This window comes from Electrona antarctica, assembly GCF_951216825.1.
Source record: "Electrona antarctica genome assembly, chromosome: 17".
In the NCBI taxonomy this organism is placed as follows: Eukaryota; Metazoa; Chordata; class Actinopteri; order Myctophiformes; family Myctophidae; genus Electrona; species Electrona antarctica.
Genome location: NC_136798.1, coordinates 23807372 through 23817285, shown reverse-complemented (window position 1 = coordinate 23817285; position 9914 = coordinate 23807372). Strand labels below are relative to the sequence as shown.

At 42.9% G+C, this 9914-nt stretch overlaps 1 protein-coding gene across 6 annotated transcripts in view; it reads left to right on the top strand.

Moving 5' to 3' along the window:
* Positions 1 to 2945: 2945 nt before the first annotated feature.
* sipa1l1 (signal-induced proliferation-associated 1 like 1) overlaps positions 2946 to 9914 on the top strand; it is a 125316-nt gene continuing 118347 nt past the window's right edge. For all 6 annotated transcript variants that reach the window (XM_079525888.1, XM_079525887.1, XM_079525892.1 and 3 more), the window contains exon 1: positions 2946 to 3268. The gene's annotated coding sequence lies outside the window, so the exon portion shown is untranslated. The remainder of the gene's footprint in view (positions 3269 to 9914) is intronic.

Below are 9914 nucleotides of genomic sequence, written 5' to 3'. Positions count from 1 at the left end.
ATACATACATAAAGAAAAATACCCTCAGGGGTGGGGACCTTAAGGTGTAAAAGCCATAACCCACACATTCCAGGCACATTTCACACTTTTATGTTTTCTGTCGTCTTTCTTCCAGATTTGATCCTTGCTGGATCATGATGGCCACCTGTTGCAGTAACTGACTGAAAAACAAAACAGTTTTCCCCTGTTAACATTACATGTATTTTCAAACCAACAATATAACTGAACACAACGTATTACTTCAATGTATACACATCTTACAGCATGTCTCTCAATCAGCTGGCCAGGGAACGACTTATGTATGTATCCCATACAATAACATTCGCCGATTATATGGGGTGATACCAGTCGAATGGGGTGCAGCATAACAAGCACCGCATAGTATACACAGTTACTTAGCTCATCACTGACAAACAAGCGCATCAAATTCAAGCTATTTTCAGTGTACACTTTCTGAGTTACACGCCTTGGCAAAGGGGACAAAGGCCCAATGTGGAAACAACTTGCTGTCTTTCTTCATGTCGATCACTATTAGTGCAGGAGCACCGCTTGAGTGGAACTTTGTGAATGGGACCCATTCTTTTCATTCCGCTGCATCCAGGGGCAACCGACCCACTCTGGAATTTCACACTGAGATCACTCTCTCTCAGTCTGGATGTGAGTCCTAACGGAGGCTACAGTGCCTCATGTCATGTCTGACTTGACTGCTTGATGTTTTAATTATAACTCAGACAACATGTAACACTGAATGGGCTTTTGTATATTATAGTGATTCATTCAGATATAATGACAGAAGCTTGAGAATAAGCGCATGCTGAAATAGATGGCTGGGTTGAAGAATGAAGACACATCTGTGTCAAGATCGTTAACCCTTCTAAGGCGGGCCAATCCATTGTACCAGCAGATGAGTTGAATTGGTGGACTGATGTCACAGGTCCACCACCTCCGTCTTTGACTGCTGCTGCACTGGCACTATCACTAATAAACTCACCATGTTTGATATCTGCGGCTAAGTGATGTCTCTCACCTGCACAAGAGACTGTGAAAGAGGAGACACATAAAATGATCTTTTTTGGAAACATCTGTAAACATGTGATGTAACAATAAGGTTGCAGTTACAGTTGAAGATGTTAAAAAATATATATAACATACACTGGTGCAAATATTAATATTGTGTAACTACATTACATTGTGTAGGGAAGTTATAACTCATCATGATTATAGGGTCCTGTCTGTGGCTTGGTCTCCCCACAGTGGCCTCGCCCACACTTTAAAATCCTGAGTGTAAGTTTAACTCTGGGCATGTGAAAATGGACCTGTAAAGCACCTCGGAGGCGGTCACAGCTCCACTGCCTGCAGTCCTTATCTCTGCCCCTGAAAAGGATTTTCAATCTGAATGGGTTTAATCTTCTGCATTTGTGAATAGGCTGCAATTGGTAGTGAAGGCAAGACAGATGAAGGGGTTTAAAGGAAAGAGATTTTCACATTATTCTCATAAATAAACATTGATTAAAAAAGTGGTAGCACATCTCTAAAGCAGCAAAATCTCATAATCCCACAGATGAATGTGTATGTGTTCCCAAGTTGTCACTGTTTTGCACAGCCCAGGAGATGAATGCTATATGCTGCAGCTGCAGAGTTATTCTGTGGCCCCAATAACACATCATGTGGAAGGGCCACTCTCGCCAGTCATCAGGATACTCGTTACAGACAGTATATATGCATTGATCCATACCAATTTTCCATCTGGCTAAACCAATTAGGATACTTCTACTAATCCTAGGAAAGCATTTTCCTGCACTAGAGAACAATAAAAACCATGCACCCACCCACACAAACTTCCGCCTTGTGACAGAACGTGTTGGGCAGTGACTAACTCCCATACTATAGGTTCTAGAATGGATTGTGGCTTTACTGGGGGTAAGGGTAATCCAGCTCTCCTTTTGTATATTTTGTGACATTTTAGAATAATGGGTGAATTAAAGGAAAGAGGAGATGAAGCCATGGCATGGAATAAGATAGGTGGGAGTACTACTGGGGGAGAGAGAGAGAGAGAGAGAGAGAGAGAGAGAGAGAGAGAGAGAGAGAGAGAGAGAGAGAGAGAGAGAGAGAGAGAGAGAGAGACAGACAGACAGACAGACAGACAGACAGACAGACAGACAGACAGACAGACAGACAGACAGACAGACAGACAGACAGACAGACAGACAGACAGACAGACAGACAGACAGACAGACAGACAGACAGACAGATTCACTTTGATGCAGAAATGGTATAGGTTAGTAATTCATTTGCAAAGGAAGGCGCCACATTACAAAGAGGTTTAATGAGATTGTTTTCCAGGGCTGACCTTTTTAAAAGGTAAGACAGTATAGCACCGTGGCAGGGGAGGTACGTGACCCTACGATCAACCCCCCCACCAAGCTAAAAATGCTGCTGGAATGGAAAATGTATATTGTGTATTGTAAGTCCAGAGACTAACACAGTTGCCCGGGGATCCTGTAGACCTTGTCAGTGGAATTGCGTTGCTAGGGAACAGTTTGGGTCCAAGTTTATTTCAGCTGCCTGTTATTCACAAACACAATAGGAAACAAAAAGTTTACCCTTTTTACAATGTTTATCAAGTGTTAAAAATGGTCTCAAACCTTTTCTGAGGCTGTTGCCGGAGCAACGCAGCCTGTCTGAATTGAATTGAATTGAATTGAATTGAATTGAATTGAATTGAATTGAATTGAATTGAATTGAATTGAATTGAATTGAATTGTCTCTCTTCAACATTTTCAATGCATCCTCATCCTCATCCTCATCCTCATCCTCATCCTCATCCTCATCATCTGAGATCTCCAACCACAGTCTCTCTCTCTCTCTCTCTCTCTCTCTCTCTCTCATCCGCATCGCGAGAGCGGAGCAGAGTGACCTCATCCTCCTGCGAGGCGGAGCGAAATGCGACCTGGCTCCAACTTTTGGATGAACTTCGGAGTTCGGAGTTGAACACACAGTCGTGAGACGGACGGTGTGTGCCTGTGTCTGTGTGTGTATGAATGTGAGTGTGTGTAGAAGACTGGCAGAGAGGACTCAGAGGAGCGTTGTACATACGCGGAAAAGACAAGAGACAGACAGGCGAACTTCGAGAAGAGCTTTTACTGTGATATTTTGAGAAAGCAGGCTGTTTTATTTTTATTTGAGCAGAGAACGGAACGGACACGGACGGGTGATAGCAGCAGTTTTCTCTTTTTGTGTGCGGGGAAAGACGCCGAGGTGGAAAAAGGTGAGTGCGGTGTGTGTGTGTGTGTGTGTGTGTGTGTGTCAGTGTGTGTGTGTGTGTGTGTGTGTTGACCATGTTGTTGACTGCAGGCTTCCTTCCACAGTGGATACTTTCATTATTATTGCGCCCCAAAATAACAGATCTACAAGTTCACAACGCGTCGATGCCACCCGTTGTGAGCTTGTAGATCTGCAGCGTTGGGTAAATAAATACATCTTCTCATTTTGACAGCTGTGAAGAAGTGAATTGTTTGGTCGTGCATAAATTACTTCAGGTGACACTGACTGAAGTTTTTAGTTTTTAGTCTTTGCATCTTGTTTTCTGTTTTTTTTTGTGCTTCGGTTATATTGTTGTTCTATTCACCTGCAATTTCACGTTTGTTTGTTTGTTTAATTCTTGGTGAATTTATGACTGGTGGCCCCCCCCCCCCCCCCCCCCCCGGACAGACAGAGACAGACACACAGGAAATCTTGTAATCTGATAAAGCTCAAATGATGTTTATTTTGGTAGACTCTGCTTGATGGCCTGGTGTAATTTGGACGTATAATTTGGGTGGTTGAGTTGCAGCCGTCTTGGTTTCCTGTCATTCTTTTTTGCTTGTTGTTTGTCTACCTTATCACACAACATGTGGCATCTGACTCATTCTGACAGCCAGTGTGCAAACAGTGGTTTCACTTGCACTGCACAGTCCACACACACACACACACACACACACACACACACACACACACACACACACACACACACACACACACACACACACACACACACACACAGGCCGCAAACGCTGTACTTTTCTGTCATTTATTGATGTATTTCAGACCTTTCAGTGTGTTCCCTCCAATCAGTGCAGCCTGGCAGTTCACCATGGCTGTGTGTGGGGGGCGCTGCTGCTGCTGTTTGTATTCATTCAGCTGTCATAGGTTATTTCCCTTTGTTTTTGTGGATATTCTCACTACACAGCATTTTATGTTGCAGTTCTAGGCTGAACAACATAATGTTCTTGAATATTTTAAGTGTACAGCACAATGTGTATATGCGTTATTACAGAGACCACTGCAGTGACTGCACTCAAGCTACTTGCAGCTGTAGGGTAAGAGATGCTTTTTAGTCCCAACCAAATTATATTTAAATACTAAATAGTAATGTGACATGTCATTAAGCGAGAGAGATTTTCTCAGATACCGGCAGTAGTAGTCCTACTGTGCTTGTTGTTTCAGTTAGTGCTTTTCCCCCACATTCAGGCTGCCTAAAGATGTGTGTTTTGTTCGTATTGTCCCCCAAAAATACCTATAGTCATGTTGATTTCTACATTGTGAGTGTGTAGTGGACCCCCTGGAGTTTCAAAACGCTGTGGAGCCTCATTCCCCCTGGCTTCTAGCCTCAGCCCTCTGGCCAGACTGACCCTCATTGTATGCAATCATTAAACGGAATGAATAGTGCTAATCTGTTGGTGCAGTTTTGGCAGAAAATAAAAGACACAGACACAACACATAATGAAAATGATGATGTGTTGTGTTGTCCATTAGGCTATAAAATAAATGGATGTGTCCATCTCTTCTCCACTCACTTAGCAGGGTTTTTTGTGTGGATCAAATTCTCAACTCAAATACATTGCAAATTTATTCAAGTGTGTCACACAGATTTTCAACTGTGTCGGAAGGCTACTCCACCCCCCTGCATCAAAAACACTTGCGTCGGTTGCACGTGAACAGCTCATGCCATCATCGGTCCTCTCCTCGTCCCTGAATGCCAAGGCTGAGCCCATCTGGAAGCGATGTCGCATTTACAGTCTTTAAGTAGCCTATTGAAAGAGAGTGTGTAGGTGGATGTGCACATGGCGTGCAACACGTGTAGCTGAAGAAGCACGGGGGAGATGGGAGAACAGAAAAGAGGCAATGAAAATGACTGACAGCCAGAGGATTATCAAATGGCTTCTAGGATATAGATGAAGCTAAATTATCTCTAAGGTGTTCCTGGATTAAGCAGCAGGAGGGGAGGGGGAGTGTTGCTGGTTGGAAATGGTCTCTCATCAGAAGAGATATTTTCTGTTTTAAATAAAGTAAACAAGCCCAAGGGCTTGACTTGAGGTTTTAAGTCCTTGTGAGATGGCCAGGCCTTGCTCATTCATTTGTAAGTTTGTAATGACTCCAACATAGGCCCTAACTGGGACAAGCAAGGTTTTTTGGCAACGAGTACAGAGGGCTAGCAAACACAAAGTCAGGTATAAAGGGGGACATTTCAATCTCAGGACTCCCCAGCTTGCACGTTGCCTGTCTCGTCTGACAGACACGCAATGGAAAGTCACTGTGGGAGCCAGGTTCTGGGAAATGGGGTATCCGCTCAAATATGACACCAGCACTAGCATCACTAACTATCTATCTGCCCCTTTTCCACTCTTGTTGCCTCGTCTCTCTCTCTGTCCTGTCTCTTTTATTACCCTCCTCCACCTCCTACGATTCCTTCCTAGTTTTCAGTCATCACTGACATTACCTCTCCTCCAGTCCTCTTTTCCAGCCTTTGGGACATCACTATGACTGCCATTATCATCATCTTTGTCCACTCTGCCTTCCTTCTCACTCCGTCTCTCTCTCTTCCTTCGAACTCCACTTCTTTGCTATCTATCTTTCTGCCTCTCCTCCCCAATCTTCTGTCTGGCTTCCTTGCGTTTGCATTCTGTCTCGCTGCATTACAGCAGACAGTGGAATGAGAGTTTCTTCCGGCAGCAGATGTTGCAAATCTCGGTCTGTCGACTGAGAAGTGTCTCAGTAAGCCCACTTAACCACATGGCCTGGCGTATAGTTTGGGCATGTCAGTAACAGCATATCATATTTTCAATACGGATGGACAATTAATCAGTCTTCATATCGGTATCAGCCAATGTTTACCTTAAAGTGCAATATCAATATCGAACCGTCAAATAATATATCGGGTTTAGTCGATATTTTATTTGATAATAATTATGTTTGAAAATCTGCAGCCTTCATCATTGCATAGGCTTTTTCAGCTTAATGTTCACTCAGTGTTTTCTGGAAAGGGTCAACAAGTTGTAACATTTTAAAATAAAAATACTACATTCAAGCTGCTGTTGTTGGGATATGGGCCAAATTTTCAATATGTTGCGTTGCTAGTTTTTTGTTTTGTTTTTCTTCCCAAATTCAGTGTTTAAATGCCTTTTTCAGAAAGGACAACATTTTAACTTGTTTTTATATATCGGTTATCGACCATAACGGCAATGTTGATATCGGTTATCGTATCCGGCAGAAATCGGTGCATCCCCAATTTTCAAATAGCAGATCTACAAGCTCACAATGCGAGTCGTGGTGCATTGTGAGGTTGTTAAATCTGCTATTTCCACCATAAAAAAATGGTACATGGAAATAATTGTGACAATTATGCAATGCAAATATAATTGAGATTTCCAGGTATCTCAAATAATTGTGGTTATAGTATTAATTAATTGTGGTTATATTAGGCAAAATATGTAATACTTGTAGACAAGTATGCCATCATGTGGAACTGGAAATGGCATAATACCAAATAGATTAGTTTGATTAACCATTTTAGCCCTGCAATTGCTGCATTATAGTTTGTTGTACTGTACAATGGTTGCAAAAATATATTATAAAATAGCCCATGTACAAACAAGTGAGCAACGCGTCGCAATGCAACATGCTTGTACATTTATAATTTTCATTTTCTTTCTCTTTTAATAATCATATTCATCATTCAGGCAAAGGTTTGGAATTCAGTAATTGTGATTGTCATATCTCTCTTTTTAGTAGCAGTGATGGAATAGACTACACTTATTTGTAGTAGTTTACAACATTTTTATTATCTATCTTATCTATATATACAAGTGAGAAGTTGTACCCAACCCAGGAAAAGGGACCCAAAGTCACACACTGCATACATCACTGACACGTCACTGACACACTGCAACACACTACACTCACACGGCAGTCACGTCACACACTTACCCTCCGCGTCGTTCGGCCGCTATCTCCTCATATCGCGCCGAACGCCGACCCTCAACACCACCCGCAGAACATTACTCATTGCACTGACACCAACGTTGCCTCCCTTCCACACCCACGCCGGCATTGTATCTCTTCACAACAAACAATATCTCCCCAAGCACCCACACCCCCGCACGCACACACTCACATGTTGCCAGGTCTATGACAACAAGCCCAGAAAAAATGCCATTCAACACGCTACTTACAACTCGCTTACAATTCGCGGACCTGGCAACACTGCATCCCGTGATTCCCCTCTTTTCATTGGCTGCACCGCCAACATTCTTGCCACGTCTATGTAAACAAGACCACAAACCCTGACTTCCTACAGCCTACAGCCTATACTTACACACACTACCACTCGCTTACAATACGTGGACCTGGCAACACTACATCACCCCTTCCCAATGGCTCAAAACCCCACCACGTGACCCAGTGGCGGCCGGTCCATAGGGGCCGCTGGTGCGCCGCACCACCATGCACAACCCCTGAATAAAACGTGAATAAGAATGACGGAGAAACGAAATCTGCAGCCTGTAATTTCTTTAAAATTAGCAATCCAGAAACGTAAATATTATATAATATAAGGAACCACTAACCAAAGGCAGTGATTAAAAGTTGTATTGTGCTGCCACGTTGTATTATGCTGCCATGAAATGTCAAATGTTGTTTACGTTGTGTGACGTTTCTGATTGGTTACTGAGTGTCACATGTTGGTGCGCGTTCATCTGTAGCCCTTGACTCTCAGCACTGAAGAGTAATGCATTGCGGTCCACATGTCTTCAATACAAACGATAGGAAGCCACTGGCTCGCCAAATGTGTGCGATCAATGTTATTCACACCACAAACCACTTGGGGGCAGCATAAACATCACAACACAGTTTGACATATAGTTTAACACGCAGTCAACACAGATGCTAGAAAAACATGAATGATGAGCCACATGGAGCCAGGTAAAGATAATAATTCATTTTCATAATGGAACAACAAGACAATGAAACAAACAAAACTGTAGCCTCAATCTACATGGACAATGCAGTGAAATTAGCCATGTTTGGCAATGCCATGTTTATTTTGTATTTTTAAAAGCCTTCCATTGAATGTGATGATACCTATAGTGCATGTTTTCTTGCTATTTTTAGAGCGCCCTCTCTAGGACAAAAGTCACCAGCCGCCACTGAGACCCACGTGTTTTTCGTGATACCTTTCACACTTCCGGAAACACTACCGGAAGTTACACAGTACACACACACACACACACACACACGCGTGCACACACACAGTGTACAGCCTGCCGGAAACCAAACGTAGAAGAAGAAGAACAACAACACAGGTTCTACACTGATTCTAACTTGGACGGAGAGCACCGCAATTACACACACAGTTACAATAATGCAAACACGACCGCGTCGACACCTGGCGTCGTACAATCAGGACGAACCGAGGCGCATATATGGATAAGAACAACAACACCAACACTACACGCACACGCGCGCGCTGCAACAACGCGCTGCAACACAAAACAGCTGTGTACAACGCAGTGTCACTGCAGACGTGTGTGTGTGTGTGTGTGTGGTGTGTGCGTGCGTGCGTGCGTGCGTGCGCGGGGGGGGTTTTGGATCGCCTCGCGATGCAGCTGAAATGGCACGCACACACACACACGCCACAAAACTATAATATACGCTAATATACACTAATAATAATAACAACAACAACAACAGTACAGAGAACAGTACAGTACACATGAGTACAGTACAGTACAGAAAAAAAGCTCACATCAGAATATTAATCCATGTAATAATAATAATAATAATAATAATAAATAAGAACACAACACTAATAACAGTACAGACAACAGTACAGTACACATGAGTACAGTACAGTACAGTACAGTACAAAGACTTACAGTACAGTACAGTATACTGTTCCTGCGCCTTGCCATGCTCTCTTTCAATAATAATAATAATAATAATAAAAAATAACAACACTACACTAATAACAACAATAATATCAACAGTACAGAGAACAGTACTACACATGAGTACAGTACAGCAAGAAAGCTCACATCAGAATATTAATCCATGTAATAATAATAATAATAAAACAAATAAGAACACAACACTAATAACAACTATAATAACAACAGTACAGAGAACAGTACAGTACACATGAGTACAGTACAAAGACTTACATCACAGTACAGTACAGTATACTGTTCCTGCGCCTTGCCATGCTCGCTTTCATACGCAAATACACAAAACCAAACAGGGCCACTCAGCCAGCTTGGCAACTTTGCGCTTTCCAAGCAAATGCATAAATGAAAACATCATGGGTTGCCATTGCCTTCTTCCCATTCGCGACGCATCGCATGGCGCTAGGATGAGCGGGCCGAAGGCCCGCGAAATTCTAGTATAATATAAGGCTGTTCTTGTCTGTACCATGCTATGTGGCTCTTGGGAGGAATGTGTGCGTTATATTCATCGTGAAAAATCAACTAGGAAGCGACGCGTAGACTCTCTTAGAGCAGATTCACACTATGGTCCCGGGTGTGCACCCGGGACCACTTGGCAGATGTTGTGGTAGTGTGAATGCTGCGTACCGTTCCTGGGAGCGGATCACCCAACCGTTC